General features: G+C 44.3%; 1 protein-coding gene across 4 annotated transcripts in view; it reads left to right on the top strand.

Moving 5' to 3' along the window:
* The window catches only part of KCNIP1 (potassium voltage-gated channel interacting protein 1), a 375,551-nt gene that overhangs the window by 151,304 nt on the left and 206,964 nt on the right, over nucleotides 1–17,283 (top strand). The window contains exon 1 of one of the 4 annotated variants that reach the window (XM_082063660.1): nucleotides 6,906–7,096. The exons of the other annotated variants lie outside the window; for them this stretch is intronic. The gene's annotated coding sequence lies outside the window, so the exon portion shown is untranslated. Of the gene's footprint in view, nucleotides 1–6,905; nucleotides 7,097–17,283 lie in introns of those variants that run through there. 4 annotated transcript variants of the gene reach the window in all.

Genomic DNA, 17,283 nt, shown 5'->3' with positions numbered 1-17,283 from the left:
ATCAGCCTTGGCGCCTGTGTGGGGTTGAAGAGGAATACAGCTTCTCTCCAATATATCCATTTTCTCCGGCATAAGGCAGAAATAATTATATTAATATCAGCTATTTTAAAAGAGCTTCTGTATATACAATGTCTATATGATTTTCAGAATGATTTAAATATCTGTAGATACCAGGTCTCCAAGGAATTTTGTCTATTATGACTCACATCCTATATTGTAAATTTATCTGTAAGTGTCGTCTTTTACTGAAGGATCCACAAAACTTGAAATATTTTCAGCCATTAATTATAAATATTAGCTCTATTGTCAGCAGCAACAGTTTGGATTGTTTTATTGTAGGAAAGTGGGAGGAAGCCACTGTTTTGGCAAGTGACAAGCAAATAGTATATCATTAAAAGCCAAGTGTTGGATTGGAGTCATTAAATCCTGTAGCAGCAGATACTGAGAGTTGAGTTCAGCAGTGAGTTCCTAGCTGGTGGAGGCAGCTGTGCCAGATGTGTGTGTGAGATGCAGATTTGTGTTCCTCAGAGAAAACTTTGAACTGGACCTCGCAGGTTCCCCAAGCCCTGTGGTAACCAGAGGAGTTCGTGCTGCTGCTTTTCCAAAGCAGCTGACAAGTATTTCTCTTTCTAGAGGGCAGGTTTTTCAGTAGTTTTCCTGTGTTAACCTGTAGATCTTTAGCCATTGCCTGGGCAAATTGCATTAGAGAAAAAAGTTATGAAACCACTAAACAAAGTCGATTTTGTACTTGTCCTGTATCTAACCATCTTCAGCAAGAGGACACTGACAGGGCTGCTGCCCTTCTTCGTACACCCCCCGTCTCCTCTTGCAGGTCCCAACCTGCCCGTACTGTCTTTCCTTCCACGAGATCTGTGCAGTTCATGATGGGTTGTGCTCTTCCAGCCCATCCTTGCAGGCTTTGGCAAAAATGAGCTGTGGGTAAACACACTGAAAGCTGTCAGCTTTCCCTGCTGGCTTTTAGGAACGTGCAGGGGTATTGTACCTACAGCCAGTTTGTTGTTTTTCATGTACAGTTTGTGCTGAATACAGTCACTGCCTATGCTTAGTAAATAATTTTGGTGTAGATTGTAGACAGATAATAACTCAGTACTCCTAAATATAAGCCCATAGCTCTGTGATCAGCGTGCTATAGAGAGAGCCTCCCAAATGCCAGGCTGGATGGGCACGCGTTTTCCCTTGTTGCTGGCCACACTGCGCTGCGCCCGTAGTTTTGCCTTCAGCAAAGCAGCTGCATTACCTGGGGCTGGAAATATCCTCCCTGCTCTTCGTGGCCTGAGGTGAGTTCCCTGCTACCACTGCCAGGTGCTGAGATCCTGCTGCAAACAGCTCGGGAAGCTGTTCATGTGCTGCTTAGAAACTACAGCATTTCCTCCACAGAAAGATTATTGAACTAATGTCATAAATTTATAAAGTCAAAAGCAGGGGGTTTTTTGTTGGTTTAAAGCCCTGTCGCCTTCATCCAAAGATCTTGTCTATCTGTAACACAGCCTTTGTGGTGACTAATGTTTTTAATCTTTGTCCTGGTTTGTAGCTTTTAAAAAATTTTTTGTTTTAATCAAGCATGGCAGGAATAGGAGTGATTGATATTGAGAAAAATTTGCAGCTGCCCAACCTCAGAAGTTCCTCTTTTCATCCTTCCAAATAAGCAGATTAGATTTTGCCTAAACTCAAGATGTTAAGCCTTTGAAAGATGAAAGTTCACTTTATTAAGCTCTCAAAAAGAAGCCCGAGGTCTAGTCCCACCTCTTACTTTTTATGATGGGCTGTCCTCACTGTTTCACTGCTTTGTGAGCTTCAGGGACAAGCTCAGGAAAGAATATAAGGGAATGAGGCTTTTGCCCTTGGCAAGATACCTTTTTTTGCTCCCTCACTGGTGTGCCTGGAGCCAACCTGCCTCTGGGAGCCACCGTTGGGAGCTGGGACTGAAATGAGTGAGAAGGTCGAGAGGTTCCAGCCCGAATTCCAACCCTGTGCATGCACAGGGTAGGTTGGTGTTGTCTTAGGGAGCGTTGTAAGAGGTCAGGATCAGAAGGAAGTAGTGGTCATGAAAATTCACTGAGAAGGATCTGCATTCTGTCAACAGGAGTGTAGAAGCTGACGTTTAGAACCCACGTGTTTATTTTCTTAGGTACAACATTAATCTCTTGCAAGGACAGTCAAGATCGCCTCACCAGGTTTTATATGTGTTTGTAAGTTTAAATACAGTGTAACAAACCTGTGCTACACAAAGCCAGCTTGACATTTGTTACGGATACATGCAAAATTGCTTCGAGCAGAAGCAAGACTTCTTTTTTCCTATTAAAAAGTGGTACACATTTCATTGGCATTGTTTCTGTATGTTTCCCAGTCTTAGTCAACGGAAGAGTTATTTGATAGAAATTTGTAAAAGGAAAATGCAGAAAGAAAAAGGAAAAAAAGAGGAAAGTGGATAAGGTTCTCAAGATGACAAGGAGAATATGAAGGTTCATCTAGCTCAGCCAGGAAAAGGCAGGGTAACAATTTGCTGCTGCTGAACAAGGCTTAGAAGCATGCAGGCAGGTAGGACATGTCCAAGGGCAGCCAGGGCGAGCTTTTGGGTCAGGCCCTGCTAAACCATGTTGTAAAGCTGCTCTGAGATCTGGCTTTCAGCTGGATGAGGAAGTGACCCCTCTGACAGGTATTTTGCTTATTCTTACTATTCATGCTGTGTTATTCTTAGCGCTTTGTCTCATGCAGCATAAGCGAGGAATTCTCTGGAAAGGAGGTGACCAGTGCAGCCTGGGCTATTGTATTATCTCGATGCAAAGAAAGAGTTTGAGTCTCGGAAACCTTGAAGTCTATTTTTGTCATAAGCCACATGAGATGGGACAGGTGGGGACAGCGACTGATGGCAGCAGGAGCTTCCCGGCATCAGCAGCTGCCTGGGCACAGGAATGACCTGTGCTCCTGCTGGATGCTAATCTGTTTTCCATGGCTTGATGGTTATGTATGGCTATAACATAAAGGGAAAAAATAACTCGTTACACCAGGCTGGTGCAAAAAAAAGCTTCCCTGCAATCCAAATCCCTCCAGTTTGGGCCACTGATAGGCTGTGGAGCATGACTCCTGTCTTGTATTTTTAACTAAATTGCATCAACAAACTGCTGAGTTATATCTGTTGCTATAATTGGCACCTGAGGAGGGGAGGAGATTGTCTCTGAAAGCAGGAACACGATATAAAGCCGTCCGTGGATGGGCTCTGTTGAAAGGTTTGTGCAGCCGGGCTGAAATAGCTCAAGCAGCAGCAGGTGTCAGAGTTACCACTGTGTGACCGCGCTGGCATGGGTTAGCTGGGGAGCTTTAAAGTCTGATGTTTCCCATCTCACCCATGTGTAAGCACATGCAGGAGAACAGAATCTTAGACGCTGCGTGACTGGCAACACAAAAACATGAATGTTAACATTCCTCTTCAACTCAGCTACCTCTGTATGTCCTTCAGATCCGTCCCTTCTGATCTAATATTCTTCTTGTCCAGAGTCTCACAGGTGAGACAGCTCGGTGAGGACTTGCTGGGGCAGCGGTGCAGAGATCCCTGCCCTCCTCTGCTGCCCATTTATTCCCCTCCTGTGCACCACACACAGGACGCAGCACAGCTGACTTGAACAGTGACCTTTCAGAGATGCAGACCTAAAAATCGTGACTGGATTAGCTCCATGTGCAGTGTGTGCAGCACTGTTTCCTTCCCTTGCTGTCCCTCACCCAGCCAGAGAAGCAGCAAAGTCCTGGGGGATCTCCTTGGTGGCTCAAACCCAGACAAATACTTCACTCATCCAAGCTCACAGTTTTTCTCACAAAGCTAAAGGGAACGTCTCTCTGGATGTTGCAGAGGATGACAGTGTGATGCCACTGTCTGTGTAGACATGTAATGGATCATGGGTTGCTAGAACAGTGGTTTGGTTGGTGGGATGTTTCCCTTGCTGTGGCAAATGCTTGGTGTCACCCTTCAGGTGGGGCTTTGTAGTTTTTCTATAGGATTAGTGAGGTTGTATCTGCATAGGGTATCTCTGAGGGCCTTTAACAAAGCACTCATATACTTTCTATGCTTTCCAGCTTCAAAACGGCTGTATTTTGAATAATAAAAGGGCCCTGATGAAGAAGTTATTCCTACTGCAGATTCTGCCATGTGCTGTTCTGCTGCCAAAGCTCTGGGCTGGTCTCCAGGCATTTTGGCACTGATGATTTTAATTGCTTCTTGATTTCAACATCCTGCTCTTTTCTAAACCTTTCTTTTTACATTTCTACTTTTTTTTTTTTTTTTTCTTTCCTGCTGTGTGATTCTCCTCCTTTTCTTCCCTTTTGTATTCCTGATCTTCTTTCTCTGGTTGTTTTGCTCTCTTCTTTTTACATCTTTCAACCTCTCTGTTCCTGCCGTGGGGAGGTGACTTGTCACTCCGTCCCACTGCTCTGGTGCTGTGCAGCTCCTCAGGAGAATGGATTTCTTCCAGAGGTGGGTGATTTGGAGGAAAGAGGGTGGATTACACCTGACAAAGAGCGAGCCCTGGGATCCCGCTCCTCAGCTACCATTGCCCTCCTGGCTTGGGTATTTCTGTATTCCTCAAAGCACAGCAATCATCAGAAATGTTGCAAAGTCTTTCTGACCCTGCTTGCCCTTGCGGTTCCCTCCGTGGGCCAGTATTGAGTGGCTTGTGGGTTCAAGGCACTCTAAACCTGTCAAGCACTTTACAAATGTCTGCAGTAACTACTGTGCTTCCCTTCCACGCCAAGTTTCTCCTCCTTGCTTCTGTTTGTCCTTGCTCCCTTCCACACCCTCCCTTTCTGCATCATTCCGATGGCTTCTAGTGTCACCTTTATGCAGATCTGGTTTATTCATCGCTGCAGGAACTCTGGTTTTTAAATGGGATTTTAAGTATCTAACAAAACAAAACCAGTAATGAACTCGAGGCTAACTCCTCCTGCAACCCCACCCCCACCCCCTCTGCTGTGTGATAACCTGTTGAAAAGCATTTTCTGCACTATTTGAGTTTTAAGCACGGGGCCATCCAGCAGGGAGTCAGCTGGGTGCCAGTTCAAAGCCTTTGGATCACTTAAACCTCACAAAGGGACTTATGAAGTTTGTGTTTGGTATAAAAGCTTCGTGTTCAGTCTTTTTTTTTTGGGGGGGGGGGGGTGCTGGATTATATCCCTAATGAGCCATTTTTAAACATACTTTTCTGATTTGGTCTAAAACCTCAGCTGAGGAGCTTGTTGTTCTTGCATTGTACAGGATTGGACAAATTAATTCTCCATAAATACAATATAATCACTCATGGCCTTGACATTTCCTGTACTAATGATTAATTCCTTAATTTTACAGTTTCTTACATGCCTAATATAGCACTCTGAGTGTGAGGGAGACTTTTCCTTTTGACTTGTCTTGCCAGCTTTGCTTGTGATGTTCAGAGATGACATTTAGTCTGAGAATTCTGTGCTGCTCGTGTCCAGTTCACATAACGTGGGGACAGCAAGTGACAGCAGATGAGAGCTTCAAGGACACTGCATGACACTGCGTGTCTTCCTGCTCTCCACATCAAACATCGGCCGCTTCTTTCAGTGAGCGTTTTGCACGGTAGAATGAAACTCCAAGTACGTTCTGTGTTTGAATAAGCTTTCTTAAATACCCAGACAGTGGCTTCTAGGTCAAGTCGTCCCTGAGTCACAAATAGCTGGAACCTGGGAAGGCACATCCATGTATTTCCCGTGTTCCTGTGCTCTTCCCAAAGCATTTACTGTCCTGTGATCCAATCTAGTACAAATGTTCTGATGTAATTTTTCTTCATTTGAACTGGATTTCAGTGTTTCCTCCAAAAGCGGTGCAAATATTATGCCTTACTCCAACTGTAAGGGAGCAAAATGTTCAGCTGGTTTAAGGGGCAATTTGGATGACACACATACGCTTTGGAGTTCTGAACTTGCTCTGTAAATAATAGTGTGTCTAGCAAACTTTCATTTTGTTGGCTAAAGTTTGTGAGTGTACCTGGGAAACATCTAGGTACATAACAGTGTGTTCAGTCATCTGGACAGCACAGCTTTTGCAGAGGGTTTATAGCGTTCTTAGAAGGGCTGGGAGTGCACGAACCTTCCTCTGTTCCAGGGGAGAACTTCAGCCTGAAACGTAAGAGTAGGTGGGTGGAAGAGGAGCACTGCAATGTTTTTGAGTTCTGCCAAGTCCTTCGGAGACTTCAGTGCTGGCAGATTCGCACACAATGGTACCAATGGCTGGTCTTGCAAGTATTCAGAGGTTCAGAGATGTGCAATAAAGGTCTCAGTTGGTTTTTGGTTTGTGGATTTTTTTTTTTTTTTTAAATTATTTCTGTGTAATTGATGTTGCATAGTGTCAGTGATATCTCCTTCTGCCTCTAATAATTAATTTCAATTTTTTTTCATAAAGTAATTATACATGTCTGTATGAGAAGCAAAGGTTGCTTGTGTCAGGGGAACCCAGGGAAATGCCAGTTGTGTCCCTGCCTGTGGGGCTGCTGGAGCTCATCTCCCGTGACCTGCACTGAATCTAAGAAGCCACTTTCTTCTTAGTCCTCCTGGATTGTCACCCATAGCTTTGCATTGCCGGCTAGTCCTGAAACTCTGCTACTGATGCCAGCACGCAGGCTCAGGCAGGTGAGCCTGCTGGGCTGCCTCTTATTCCAGCTCCATTAGAGAAGAGCAGGATATGTCACAATTTTTTTGCTTTATTGACACATGTTCCTTACTGCGTCACTGGGCAAGCGTGAAATCCCTTTTTTCAAGCACAGTAAGTGCACTGCTCTTCTCTTCTGCAGCAGGCTATAGTCCCGCAGCTCGCGAGAGCCTGGCTTTGTGGTGTGTGCTCTGGACAGGGGTTGCTCAGCTTTGGGGAGGAGGCAGAATGTGCAGATGATAAGCAGCTTGCTCTTGGGTTGAGCTTCTGGCACTGGCTGGTGGGCACAGCTGCACACGGTCCAGTGGCTCTTGCCAAGGCTCTGCCTGGCACCGTGGCACATTTCCCTGCCTTCCTTGCATCCTTTACATTTCCATAGATGAACCATCTCATCTCAGAAGACCCATAAACCAGAGAAGATTGGTGAGAAACTTGTTTGGCCATATAGCGGGATTTGAGAATACCCTGTTTCCCAAAAATAAGACCTACTCTGAAAATAAGCCCTCGCATGATTTTTCAATATTTTTGAGGAGGCTTGAAATATAAGCCCTATTCCAAATATAAGCCCTAGTTACAGTTCATAAAAAAGTCAATTTAAATAGTGTCCAGGAAGCTATACATGTAAAAAAGTAAGCATCTTTTGGAGCAAAAAATTAATATAAGACCCTGTCTTATTTTTGGGGAAACAGGGTATTGCAACGTTTTATTTTGTTCCATGTACGGGTGAAACTGAGACAGACAAGATTTTTATAAAAGAGAAAGATGAGGGTATGAAGGAACCAGAGCTATGGCCTGGCAGGGTCTGGGCTGAGACCTCAGTTTGAAGCAGGCAGGATGGGGACCTGTACCTGTCTATTCTCTTGCTCAAATGACAATTTTAGCTTCCAGCTATTGTCTTCTTTGCAGAAAAGGCTAGGCTTGCCCTGGTATGTTTTAGCCTGGAATTGTATTTTGTACCTGAATCTGGAAAGGTTTTTCTTAAAAACAACAAAACCATGAACCTAGAAATTTTGGAGATGTGGACATTTTGCTTTGACCAGCAGATGCATCTCTGCCCTTGCTATGGCAAGTCCCTGAATGTATCATGACAACAGGGTGCTCTCAGGTGTTCGCCATGACTTTGATAAAATGTATGTTGCTTATTGTGGCTGTATTTTAAATGAAGGAACAGAGCAAAGAACTGGAAAAATATGGTGGGTATTTTCAGAGGCTGGGAAGTGCGTTTCTGCTGTCTGAGGTTGGAAAGAGCTCTGTTTACTGTTCCTGTCTGAAAAACATGCCTGAAGGACAGACATGTATTCCAAAAATCCTCAGATGCATCTGTACAGAAACAAAAATAGATACGTTGGTAGTGTGTAAAAAGAATTCTAGTATTCTGCAAAATCTAGTAAAAATGATGGTGGAAAGCTTTGAGATGTTTTCAGAGAACAGGGGAAACATTCCCACCCTGGTGCTCTGTCCTGTGCTTCACAGCCTCACTCCACCACCCTTTCAGCTGCGGCCTGCAGGGTCTCTTCCCGGGGGATGTGCTGGGGACAGGTGGCTGCACGGACCCCAGCACGTTCATCCTGCCTCACCAGCCTGCCCTAGTTTGGTAATGCCCTGTGCTGAGGCAGATTTACCTGTTGGACAACTAAGGCTACAGTATAAAAGCTTAGCATGTGTTAAAAATGCGGGCAACTCTCTTTGTTCCCTATGTGGCATAATTTCTTCCAAATCCTTTAGAAACGTATCCCAGCTGTGTTCCTAGACAAGGATTCTGACTTTCTTTGCTGCAACAAGCACATACTCAGATTGGGAGATGAAACATAACAAGTGAAACTCTCTGTGTTTGAAAAATGCTTTCTCGTGCTTCCAGTTTTACCTGGTGAAGGTAAAACACCTACCTGTACGCCCTGCATAAGGGAAGGCAGAGTAGGAGAGGGATGCCATCTGTACATTGTAAATGAATTAAATGTTCTGTATGTTGTTAAAAGAGGTGACAGACTGTCTGTCCCAGTTGATCACTCTGCAGTGCCCACACTCTCACAGTTGGTTCAAGGCTGTACCACCATCATGGGTAACACAAGGTTGGAACAACGTTCCGAGAGTTTTGTTCTAATGGTTCATGAGAAATCAGCACACTGATGAGAAAAAAGTGTCTGAGAATGGTGTTTCTTCCTACTCGGAGCAGGTTCCAGACAGGGATTAATGCTGATTTCTGTAGAGCAGGAAAACTGAAACTCCTGTGAGGGCTTGGTTACCTTCACAGGATGCTGGGCTGTGCTTGGGTGTATGTTGCTTAGAGATAAAAATCTTTGGTATGTTTAACGTGTTTATCTATAGCTCTGTAGCACAACCTCCAACGTGGATGGTCAGTTTGAAGTCTCACAATTACCATAGAAAAGCGTTTTCCAAAAGTGTAAGTAGGTAACTTGTGCATTTGCTTTCCCAAGCTGTCCATCACTGCAGCACTCTGTGCTTTATAAACCCCAGTGTGTTTATTCTGACCGTACTTGGGCACGGTGCAGCTGTGATCACACGGACCATCAGCACGCGGGGCTCAGCTGTAGTGGCGAGGAATACCCATGGCCTCGCTTTTCAAATTTTTCCATGTTTTGTAGTGCTTTAGAGGATCAAAGCACAACTCACATTGACTTTAGTAGAAGCTGTTGAGCACTCAACATTTTACAAATCAGGTCCTAGCCTCTCATGCTGAGCACAGAATGATGAACTTGCAATTAGTGACTATTCCTGCAATTAGTGATTTAACAAGACGTCTGTAGCAGAGGTGTAGGCCGTTCTCCAGAACAGTGATGTTACGCAGTTTTGAGACCATCCGTTCCTTTTCCTGCAGCTCCCTGCCTTTCATGGCTGAACTGGGGGAGAGACGTTCCCTCAGACGGTAGCCTCACTGGTTACAGCCCAGAGGGTTATTCCCAAAGCTTTTCCATCCCTTCTGAGCGAATAAAAACAACATCTCACTTAAGAATAATACATGTTTACTCCATGAGGCTTACCAGATCTGGAAACCAGTTATTCTGGGTTTTCTCACACACACCTGAATTCAGGCTAATCCAGTATATGTGTTCCTGCAGTTTCAAGTTTGTGCCCTTGTGTTAGAAGCAGAATTTGCCCCAGTGCATAGGAAGCTATGGAGTCCAACTCATTCATATGGCCATTTCCAAGCTCCTTTTAATGGGACAACTTGAGGCTACTTTGCAGCATTGCTGCTTGGTGTCACAACAGGAGGAGGGAGCCTCACGCATCATCAAGTAACATCTAGGACACTTGTAGGGAAATGTGCATTGTTTCCCTTTCAGAGATGTAAAAAAGCTTTGGGGGCATCAGAAGAACCTGCACTTGACAGCTTAGATCTGGAAGCACTGTGGCAGTTGTTGTCCAGCCAGATTAAAAGCCCTTGTTGGCGTGAGTGACAGGATCCCATTTATTTTCTTCAGTGTGTGGTAAGCATGTTCTGTGGGGATGGGCCAGGACACCTTGTGCCTCCTGTACAAGCTTGGCAGCAAGCGGGGAATGAGACTGGTTTTGAGCAAAGAGGAAGGAGGCTCCTCTTGCTAAGGAAACATCTGCATTGGGAAATGGTGCTGCCCCAGCCTCTGCTCCAGATTCATGGTGTGATGGCTCTTAAATCACCTGTGCCACGTTTCACAGCTGGCCTTTAGTTTCATGGTGCCACATTTGGATGCTGAGGCTGTGAGTGCAAAGCACCTTGGCCGAGCTCACGCACAGGGAGTCAGGTCTCTGTCTCAGAGACTTTCCTGGAAACCCAAAGGGCACATCTGACATGTGCAAGAGATTGGGGCCACAACCTCAGTCTTGTTTGAAGGTCCCAGGAGGCTGATGCAGGATGAGCCATGAACCCCAGGAGGTGCTTGGGAAACACCTCCCCCTCCAGGGCAGCCCCGTTTTCAGGTACTTTGCTCCCTATACCTCAAATAGAAGTAGAGATGGACTCTTCTGCAGCTTCAGATTCATCTTTCTCAATTCTGCTCAACTGCAGCAGGGTTTGCCATGGTGCAGTGTGTCACCAGCAGCCTACAGTGGTTCATGACAGGTCTATTAACATTCGTGTCTGGTGCAGTAATTCAGATTCCTCCGAACTTTCTATAAGCAAAGAACAAATTGAAACATTTTTTGAACCTCAGTTTGGCTTGCCAGGGTCATAAAGATGTAATTCACAGCAATACAGCGGTTGTAATCACACCTCTGTCCTAGGCTGGGGAACATTTTACAGACTGATTAGACTGTAGAAACCCCTTGAAATAAAATAAGAGATGGCTGCTAATGGAAAGTCAACTGTTACATAAAACAAACAAATGAGCAAAGTGATCCTCACACCAAAAAACAGGCACTTAGTCCCCTACTGTTCTATAAAAAGTCATCTGCTTGCTTTATTTGCTGAATTGAATTTAATTATATTCTAAGCAGTCTGTTGCTCACTCCTGTCTGTTGTTTTTTGATTCCATCATTATTAAATGGTACTACTGCTTATTTATTGAAGGGAGTGGATCCAATTCACTGAAGCTAAAGGGAGTCTTTCCATCAGCTTATATGGATTGCGCCTTCCCACCCTGCTAAGCCAGCCAGCTTTCCAAGACAGTAACAGAGTCCTTAAACAGATTTCTGAAATAATTTACCTCTATTATTTAAAAGAAAAAACCAAACAAACAATAAAACATCCCTAGGGTTTTTAATGCTGGAACCATGTGTGTCACCCTCTGGAACATTTCTGTAAATACCTGTCCTGTTGCACTGCTGGTTAGATCTGAGTTTGTACAGTATCTGGGCAAATAGCAATTGTTTTTGAGAGGTACTACCTTACACAGCTCACGTCTTGCTTTTCTCTCCTCTTTCATTTGTTTTGTGGTTTTCTGTATGAGGCCCAGGGTGTGCTCAGGAATGTGTCTTTAAATGCCTTCACTTGCATCCCACATCACAAGTTTATCTCCCTCCCAAGTGTACTGGGTTGAATTTTTGTGCAAATTGTTGAAAAAACCCTCCAGAAGTCTGCAGAATCCTAGCAGAGCTCTGAACCAACTTTATTACATGTTTCCTTCTTAACTTCTGAAATTCTAGATGACAGGCAAGGGAAATCCCTGTTCGCTTTTCATTTTGCTGGCAGTGGGGAGGTGACAGGGACACTGGGCAGCACATCCCTTGCAGGTGCTGTCATTTTCCACATAGAGATGATACAATGAGGTTCGCACTAGCTGCAGCTTTAAGAATTCTAAATATATTTAAATACCCAAGGCTAACAAATAGCTCGATTAGCATCAGCAAAGACCGCTTGGAGTTGATAGTTTGTTCGCGAAGTTATAAATAAACCTGTCAGCTCTTTAATGTGTGCCAGGCAGATATTTGATCTTTAACACTGACGGAGCTTACAAGCCGAGGAAAAGAGTGATTTATATCTAGAAGAGGCTGCAGTTAAGACTAATGATGTACCCAGAAGGAACAGCAGTCTTTAATGCATTAAATTGGTTAGATGCTGTCCTGTTCCCCAGTGGGAGGAACCACATGGAACTGGGCTCAGCTGCCGGTGACACTGGCAAAAAAACCCACGGTTTGTGTTGCCTTTTGCTGCTGCTTGGTTTTATTATACTAATGGCTGTAGCTGATGTGTGTCCCTGACCCCACACAGCTGCGTGTTTGAAACAGTTGGTGGCTGCACTTCTAGCTTGCTGGCTGGTGGCTGTACATTCCAGGGATGTACATCTATTGTGTTTTCATCTGCCGTCCTGAAACTGCGATATAAATACCTTGCTGCTCGCATACAAGCCAGTAGATTATTGTTGTGTTGCTTCAATTTTAAGGTACATATATGCATTATATGTTCCTTTAGACATTCCGTAGTACAAAGCACAGGGTACCTGTTAGGTTCCCACAGTGCTGAGCTCCCTCGTGGTTTGCCTGGGGCTGGCAATGTCTCATAAGGATAATTCTGTTTCGCTACTGACTGTTCAAGGTGCCTTCCTGCAATAGCAAGCATGTTGTATCTAAGCAGGGGAAAAAAAAAAAAAGTATTCTGACAAGAAGAAAAATAGAGAGAGAACAAGTTTTGAGTCTTTCTTTCTCATCTCCCAGCTCTCTGTCCTGGGCAGCTTGTTCCTGCTGCCATGCTCCCTGTTCTGCCCCAGCCCAGGCAGGTGGCACTGGCCTGAACCTGGCGGGTGCCTCTGGCCTCCAGGCTCCATGTAGCCCTGAGACGGTTCCCTTTGCGATTCTAGAACTCGGAGAACCAGGTTTATATGAAATCCTTACACAGCGATTATATATTGCCTGTTTTCTGTAAAATTTTCAAAAGCTTACAAATACCACCTTTAGCAAGGTAAGTTTATACCTTGTCTTAAAAGGGAGAACCATTATTCTATGCAGTATTAGTCAAAGCAGAAAAATACTCTTGTTCTATTCTTTTCTTCCTACTCAGTCACATATCCAGAAAATGTCGAGAGGTGACCTAATATATTTCTGAATGATCTCCTCCCTGGGAGACGATGGTCTGAGTGGTTTGTGCCTGAGCTGTTGCTGGTGCCCGTGTGGCACTTCTCCCCTTCCCCAGGGTGTTGCAGACCTGCAGACACAAGCACCTGAACACCTGAGATGCTCCAGAGCATCTATTTAAACATCTCTTTTAGCACACACCAACAAGAACGCTTAGAATTACAAACCTACCATAACTAGAGTTTTTGAGAAAAAGTGGTATAATAATAATAGTATGTTGGCAGTTTTTCATAAGGTTGATGACTTGCAGATCTGCTAATTAATGATGTGTTTTCTTTGCTGGCACTACAGGGAGGCACTTCACGAGGAAAAATGTAACTGAAGCCAAAGACTGACTGTGTCAGAAATTCACTTTGTCTCTCACAGTTATTGCAAAATACCAAGCTCGCTTGCTGCTGTATGCGAAAATAGTGTGTTTGGAGATGCTTGCTGATGGCAGCATCAGTGAAGGGGAAGCATGTGGAAGTCTCCATCTTAGTGAACTCTGGGGCTGTCTGGGAGTCCTCCCAGGCTGGAATTGAGTTCTAATCAACTGAAACATCATTTTCTGTCTGTACATGTGACACATTCATCAGAAGGCGACAAAGGGATTTCCTGCGTGCTGCATGAGGCAGCATGTGTGCTCAGCCCCTCTCTTAGAGGATGAGATGCTCACCTTCTTTGTCCTTCTGAAACACATGGAGTATGTTTTAAATACAGGAGCAGTTAAAATATACTGGGATTTGTTTATTTTAACAACAACAAGATGTTTGCAGAAGGGTGAGTTCTTGAATACTTGTTTCTTTATTTGAGTAGAGAGTTCAGTCAGACTAGTAAAGAAAGTTTAGTATTTTTGATTCTTTCAGCATTAAATTCCAAGTTTACACTTGGATAAGAAAATAAAAGGTAATGGTATGATACTGTCAATCATTCTAAATGATGCTACAGGGACATGGTTTAGAGGTGGACCTGGAAGTGCTAAATTAACAGTTGGAGGTCTTTTCCAACCAAACTGATTCTATGATTCTACAGTGCCCAGGATTTGAAAAGTAGTTTTCAAAAACAAAGCAAAAATGTTATTTTTTTTGCTATTACAAAAATTTTGCTAGCATCAAAGCATCCACCTATTACTCCAAAGCTACTATTTCTAATTGTCTTGGGATATGGGTTATTCGTAACAAATCTTGGTATTTTCTATTTCTAGAGTCACAGAAATAGCTAGCTACCTTTTAAACTCCTTTTCCATTATTTTCAAATTGTCCATAGACAACTGAAACATCTAAAGAGTGAAGAAAACTGTATAGAACCCTTTCCCTCCACCCTGGATTTTACTCTGTTAGCTATGATGGAAGGGTTCTTGAAGCGAGAGCGGAGTCAGGGCTGGAACCTGCAACCAGACATGGACAGAAGGTGCTCAGTTACAATCTGGATTCATCTTCAGGATCAGTTGCAAATCTGGGGCTTTGGGCCAAACAAGAATGGAAGTCTGGATCTCACGATGATCCGAACTGATGAAGTTTCAATTTTATGTATTTATGTTCTATCTATGTTTGTGGTAAAAATGGAATTAGTTAATAGGAAATATTTCAGAAGAGCTTACTAAAAGCTAATGTGACATCAAAAGAGACTTAAGTCAATTGTGCAATTTTTGCCATACGTCTGTCGTGGGCGGTCAGCACTCAGTATGTCTTCACTGGTGGTCGTGTGACTCTTTTCCATGTTACTCCTGTCTTAGGAACTGTGATTCTCTACCCAGCTTGTTTCACCTACTGGCCAACCACTTGTTTATCTTTTTAAGCCACCTTGATGTTTCAGTGCTTGAGTAATTCCCTTGCTGCTGCCAGCCTCTGCTCTTTTCATCCACTCTGGCTGGTCTTCAATACAATGTTCACCTTGATTTTTGTTTTTGTTAATCAAAGCATTTTGCCTCAACAGATAGAGATTAGGGTGCTAAAGGGAGCAAAAATTTCAGAGAGGATCTTGTTCTTGTTTCCAGCAGCTGCATTTGCTGTGGTGATGTTGGTTCATCTCCCAGCATGTCAGCCCAGCAGCCCTGGGAGGAGGAGGAGGAGGAGGATGAAGAAGAAGGGTACAGCTGCAGTGGGCACGTGTTGTCAACTAACGTGGAGAAACGCTCTGTGCTTCCAGTTTGGATTACTGTGCTTCCAATTAGGATTTCTCACCTGCTGAAATAAAGGGAGTGTTTGGCTCACGGCTGGAAGAAAGCTGCAGGAGCACTATTGCAGAGTTCTCTTCCAGTGCTTTCCCCAGGGATGATTAACTCCAACAGCCAGCTTGTTTTGCATTAGGATTTGAGATTCAGTTTGGGGCTCTTTTCCCCCTCTCTGGATACATGTCACACTGACTTATTTTCTCACTGCATGCAGTAACGAAGGAGAAAAGTGATGTGAGTCCATAGAGAAGGATGTGCTGGGGTTGGGCAGGGCAGAGGACGAGTGTTGATCCCAGCACCATGCTTGGCCTGTGCCCGTGTCCCCATGGGCACCCAGGGAGGATGCGGTGGCACCTTGTCTGTGGAAGCCTGGCAGCTCATGGCCACTGCTTTTACAAAATACCGTCTGCACCAAAGTTCCCCATTCCCTGCGGTGAATTGTTATCTCTCTTCCAACTTCCAAGCTTGCCTCAGCTCTTCACAGAGCAGGGCTGCAAAGCAAAGCTTTCATGAGGAGAAACTCATTAGCTTATTTTGGATACTTTAGCAAAACCCAATCTCTAGGAAAAAAAAAAAAAAAGAGAGATACTCTCAAATACAGTATCTTAAAAAAATAAGATGGTGCAGTTGGCCTGGGGTCAGTTGCTTGATTTATAGTGAATTACTGTACGCTGGCTGTGACTGATGGCACCTCCAGCCGAGTGCAGCTGCATGTGGTGAGACAGCACCTTTGCCAGGGAGCTGCAGCAAATCCCCTGTTTGTCTTGCAGGCTGTGGTTTGGAGGGCAGGTAACGTCCCATGTCAGAGCTGACTAATTAATCTTTCTGTGCAAGGATTCCCTCTTGGCGTTATCCCCAAAGTCCTACTGTGTACATTCGTTGCCATGGCAATGATAAAAGGCTACTCCAGCTTGCTGCCCTTCTACTCTTCGTATTTTTCTCAAGAAAAACAGAAGCCAAGACATACCTCAGAGCAGATTTGCTGCTTGGGGAAACTCTGATCTTGGTTCAATGGTCCCCTGAGGAAAACGTCCTTTTGTCTATCCCTTGCTACCTCTGCACCCCAATGCACCATGCTGAATTTCCACAGCTGAGCTGTGGGGCTGTGGCTGTGAAGTGTGAGCCCACAGCTGGGAATGGCTGGGCTGGGACTCTGACCCCTGGGGAGCCACAGACACCCACTGTGAGGAGCAACAAGTCCCTCAAGGTCTGCATGATCAAAGGCATTTTGATCCAAAATGGTTTTATACAGATAGTCAGGCACTCAACAGGAGGTGGTGGCTGTTGTGGGGTTTCTGCCTTATTTTTTTCCCCTCTTTTTTTTTTTCCCCTCCCTCTCTACAATTATTTAAGCACTTTCAGTTGCCTTTTATCTCATTTGAACACCTAACCAGCTCTGGCACATCTTAAAATCCAAGCAAGTGCCTATCTGCCTTTTCAGGTGCCTAAATACATTTAAAAACTGGCTCATAGTACACTCTTTGTTTTCTTCTCTGTGAAATAGAGTAGGATGGTTTGGAAAGGAAAAGGTTAATTTCTAACAGTGAGGACAGGCATGAGGGCTATCTAGGAATAAAAAAGGATTATATATATGAAATTACTGTGAAGTCTTTTACCCAAATAAGGTGTTCAGCAGTGTCTACTGCAGACATCTTTCCATTATCTGCAACCCCCTTATTGACATATGCTGTGACTCCTGTTTAGGAACAAATAACTGATGCTGAGGGATTAGTTCAGCAGCAGCACAAAGATAAGGACTGACCCTATGGGCTTAGGAAAGAAGTCAGTCCACAGGCATGCTCAAAATAAAATCCTGGAGACTGGCATAATCTCAGCCCTGATATAAACCCTGTGGTAGCATCAAAGCTTAATATTTGGAAAAATACTTCCCAATAGTTCCCCAAAGATGTTCAGACTCTCCTTCACTCTTCACCTCCTCAAGAGAACTGGTTTC

Source organism: Streptopelia decaocto (genome assembly GCF_964273445.1).
Source record: "Streptopelia decaocto genome assembly, chromosome: 12".
NCBI lineage: Eukaryota > Metazoa > Chordata > Aves > Columbiformes > Columbidae > Streptopelia > Streptopelia decaocto.
The sequence above is the reverse complement of the archived record's forward strand: the minus strand, read 5'-3'. Positions and strand labels throughout refer to the sequence as shown.